General features: G+C 35.9%; 1 long non-coding RNA gene across 1 annotated transcript; it reads right to left on the bottom strand.

The window, feature by feature from the left end:
- Positions 1-244: 244 nt before the first annotated feature.
- On the bottom strand, positions 245-4252 carry LOC120478268 (uncharacterized). The gene is made up of 4 exons (XR_016146697.1): positions 4124-4252; positions 3192-3338; positions 2621-2743; positions 245-473 (listed from the first exon to the last, which is right to left on the bottom strand). It is a non-coding gene; the product is annotated as an uncharacterized LOC120478268 (long non-coding RNA).
- Between the last annotated feature and the right edge of the window lie 655 nt (positions 4253-4907).

Here is a 4907-nt window from a genome sequence, read left to right as displayed (position 1 = left end):
AAGTAATTAAGTAAAGTTTATTTATTGTTTTTAAATTAGGAAGCTTGCTTTTATGAAATTTTTAAGTAAATCTTACCATTTAATGAAGTAAAATAAGTAGATATTACTTAAGTTTTTTTGTTGAGATTTTCATTTACTACATATTTAAACATTTAAACATTGATAATTTCTTTTTTTATAAATAATCATGAACATAAATAAATAATCATTTTCTCAATATTTTTCACAAATCACACAACTAAAATTCAATTAAACAGTTTATTTTTCAGTCATCAAAAATGTTCATACAAGAATGGACATTCAGTCATCTCTTGACACAGGTGCATTCAGTAAAACTGTCTTTACGGTATTGCTGCTTCCAGCATTTCCTTCCCTTCTAAAAGGATGGATACATCGATTGGATCTTCTCCATCTGCACCACGAACGACCAGTATTTTAATGCTGTGCTGAGTGATGTCACTGCCGCTGTCCTCCTGCATACAATTTAGAAGAAAAAATATAATTCTTTTGAGAAACAAAAATATAATGGCTTAAATTATTTTATTTGACTTGCATTAAAGGACAAGTTCGGTATTTTACAATTAAAGCCCTGTTTTAAGATCGTCCCTGATGAAATAGAATAGTTAAGATTGTTTTTTAGACAGATGTTTCTGTCACGAGAATTTTTGGATTCTGTGTTAGCACCCCCCCACCTTTATAATGAAAGCATAGGTCCACTCGAACAATCATTCATTAAAACGCATAAAACTTTAGTTTACAAAGACGTGAAACTCACCGAGTGGTCTGGGGTGTTCACTGATATGCTCGCACAAAAATCGCTGTAAAAGATGCTTTCCAACAGGTTTTATCGTAGTTTTTGTCCAAGTCCATTTTCTTCCTGTTTTTGGTCGAAATCCACAGTAGTCAATTGTCGAGTTTGCGTGCGCGATCCTTAGTTATCTAGTTCGAGTTTGCGTGCGCGATCCTTAGTTATCTAGTTCGAGTTTGCGTGCGCGATCCTTAGTTATCTAGTTCGAGTTTGCGTGCGCGATCCTTAGTTATCTAGTTCGAGTTTGCGTGCGCGATCCTTAGTTATCTAGTTCGAGTTTGCGTGCGCGATCCTTAGTTATCTAGTTCGAGTTTGCGTGCGCGATCCTTAGTTATCTAGTTCGAGTTTGCGTGCGCGATCCTTAGTTATCTAGTTCGAGTTTGCGTGCGCGATCCTTAGTTATCTAGTTCGAGTTTGCGTGCGCGATCCTTAGTTATCTAGTTCGAGTTTGCGTGCGCGATCCTTAGTTATCTAGTTCGAGTTTGCGTGCGCGATCCTTAGTTATCTAGTTCGAGTTTGCGTGCGCGATCCTTAGTTATCTAGTTCGAGTTTGCGTGCGCGATCCTTAGTTATCTAGTTCGAGTTTGCGTGCGCGATCCTTAGTTATCTAGTTCGACCGAAAACAGGAAGAAAATGGACTTGGACAAAAACTACGATAAAACCTGTTGGAAAGCATCTTTTGCAGCGATTTTTGTGTGAGCATATCAGTGAACACCCCAGACCACTCGGTGAGTTTCACGTCTTTGTAAACTAAAGTTTTATGCGTTTTAATGAATGATTGTTCGAGTGCACCTATGCTTTCATTATAAAGGTGGGGGGGTGCTAACACAGAATCCAAAAATTCTCGTGACCGGAGCATCTGTCTAAAAAACAATCTTAACTATTCTATTTCATCAGGGACGATCTTAAAACAGGGCTTTAATTGTAAAATACCGAACTTGTCCTTTAAAGACACCGTTAATATAGTCCAAATGACTACAGTGGCTCAATCTTAAATTTATCAATGGACGAGAATAGTTTTTGAGTGCAAAAATTAAAATAAAATAACGGCTTTATTCCACTATTCATTTCCTTCTCTCTGGGCCTTGAGTTTTTTCATGTAGTGTAATAGCGCAGCGTGTCTGTCCTGCACGTCACCACGTTAACTCACTATTGGCCGACACTGGTCATGTGACGTACAACACAGATGTGCTACGCAGTTATACTACGTAAAAAGACTCTGTAGAGAAGCCCACAGAGAAGGAAATGAATAGTGGAATAAAGTCATTATGTTTGCGCACAAAAAGTATTCTCGCCGCTTTATAAACTTAAAATTGAGCCACTGCAGTCACTGCATGACTACTTTGATGATGTCTGTATTACCTTTTCTGGACAAGGACGGTATATCATACATACATTTTATTTTGAAGAAAATGGGATATCAAACAGTTGACTGTAGCCATTAGAAATCTACTATGGAAGTCAATGGCTACCGTCATTTGATTACCAACATTCTTTTAAAATATCTTTGTTTGTGTTCATCAGAAGAAATAAACTCACAACGGTTTGGAACAACTTGAGTGTAAACAATGTTTACACAATGTAAACAATGACAATTTTTATTTTTGGGTGAACTATCCTTTTTAGGGTGCTATAAACTGGAGTGCAGTTTTCTGTGAAATAAATTTGACTGTTTAACCTTTCACACGCAACTTTAAAATATTCTAGCTGACCACCCAGTGTGCGACTTTCATTTTAAAATATATCTCCTTATTATTTCCATGGCGACGTTTCGTGATTGTGAAAATGAAAATGATGTCATTAATGACTCACCCTCATGTCGTCCCGAGCCCGTCAGAACTCTGTTCATCTTCAAAACACAGTTTATCATCTTCTTTATCGTCAAAGTAGAGAATGAGGCTGCGGATAACTGATTCCCATCTCAAGGCTTTGTGTCTGTGAACAGATTTATATTGTACCATTACACAACCTTTTATTCATACACAATGAACTCAATTAAATCAAGTGAGAACACAAAAGCATTAATGCGCAAGGAACACTGATTTGAGTACTTAGAGCAAAGTGACTCTACTTCCTGTTCCTGTCTGCCTTGCATTTTGGCCAAAGCAGAACTGTCGCTGAAACTCTATCATCTTCACTACAGATTCTTAATATTTGAAATTTAAGTTGTAATTTATGACTAAAATTCTAATTACTGAAATTTCAGAACTTTTGACTTTTGTCTGTTTAATACAGTAAAGCTACTTTAATGCAATCTATATTGTATTAAAAGCTATACAATAAATGTACATGCATGTATGAGAAATACATTAAGTATATTAAGTATAATTAAGTATATCTTATTTAAAAAAATGTGAACAAGCACACTTTTGATCAAACACACCTGACTCAGTTTGTCCAGAAATGGCCTCAGTTGGTCCCCACAACACCTCCCATGGCCTTCATCAGGGCAATAAGTCTTGATGTGCATTGGTCAAGTCTGAACATGAATCTCTGCCCCATGATCGATTCTCCTGAATTCCTCCTTGATCTAATGTGACAAAATGATTCAAGAGAACAACAGCAGAAATTTGGTTAAATAGACTGATGCAGGGAGCAAGGGTTAATTATGTACAAGGACTGTAGATATCAACAGTGGAGTGAACAATCCAGTACTTTCTTTTGTAATGTGCAAATCCAAAAGAGAAACACTAATTTGGCAATTCAATTTTAACTTTGAGTTTAGTATATTTCAAGTTTATTTATTTTTTCATGTGCTAAATCAATTACTGTTGCCAATATTAATATTGCCCATGATTGCCACTCTCTGCAATAAACTTAACGCAGCCGCAGGATGCTTTTAGAAACGCAGCCCTGCTTATTTTGAGACCTCATTAATGCACGATTTAGTGCGATTTAAAAAAAAAAATAGCTTTACGTTCCATCCTGAGCAATTTTCAGCAAGAGCATTCAAACTTTTCCAGTCAACAGTATAACGTTACTTCAGCAGGAGAGCGGTTGACATTAAATTGTTCATTTAAGGCCCAATTTTAGCTAGTTAGCAGTTAAAACGGTAAATATTGTCTACTAATTTCTACTTAGTTGGACATTTTTACATGAAAAACAGTGCTTTGTGAATCTATAAAACTACTGAAAACTTTTCCGATTAAATGTAGGAAGTGAAAGGGTTAACGTGGATAACCGACACGCGTTGCACTATGATGAGGCCATGTTATAAGATGAGCATTAATGTTTATTGAGTCAAATAAACAAGAATCATCAATCAAAACCCACACAGACCCATGTATTAAATGTAAAACAGAAAGACAAACTTACCTCAAACACGACAGAAAGCAGCCACGCAGCAGCCCGCCAATTCGTCTCAGATCCAAAGTGCGCAGTTAGACTGTCTTGTCCAAACACGCATGTGCGGATTCAAACGCGCTATGCTTTTCGATTAAAATTTACTTAAAATTACTATGTTTATGTGAAGTGACTATAAAACGTTTAAATATTACAAGCAAATATATAATAAGATTTACTCTTTCCAACCAGTTAATTTATTACATGAATTAAACGCGTAGATATTTAAAATTTTACTTAGAAAATTCTAGTTCACATTGAATTTTAATTTTATTAAGTAAAATTTATGATGATTCATTTAATATATATTACTACACCAAAAAGTTCGTTTTTACAGTGTAGCAGGTAAAACTCTTGGCCACTTATGCATGCTTAATATATTATATATGTTTTATACGGTGAAATTTAATGAGCATGAAGGAGAATAAATTTGCCACCGTTGTTCCCGTTTATAGGTGAGTGATCATAAATGCAAAAAGGTTGTTGTTTCAGCAATCTCACAGTTGAAGAAACAATCCAGGTCTCTTTTGAATTGCATTGATTTAGATCTTGAGGAGCATGGGATGGGCAGTAAGACTAGTTTAGAGGTTAACACAGGGCAGGTCAGACTGGTTTTCTTTAAGAAACCGTACATTCACATCCACAGAGGTGCTGAGATTAACCCAGTAATGACAAGACAAAAGTCATTTTTTAAGTGGCCAATACGCACACAGACGTGCGTCTTTTTTGTAAAGATGTGTATTTTTCCTGTACTTAT

The sequence above is a fragment of the Pimephales promelas genome, chromosome 15 (genome assembly GCF_988280905.1).
Source record: "Pimephales promelas chromosome 15, fPimPro1.hap1.1, whole genome shotgun sequence".
NCBI classification, from domain to species: domain Eukaryota; kingdom Metazoa; phylum Chordata; class Actinopteri; order Cypriniformes; family Leuciscidae; genus Pimephales; species Pimephales promelas.
This window is presented reverse-complemented; position numbering and strand designations above follow the sequence as displayed.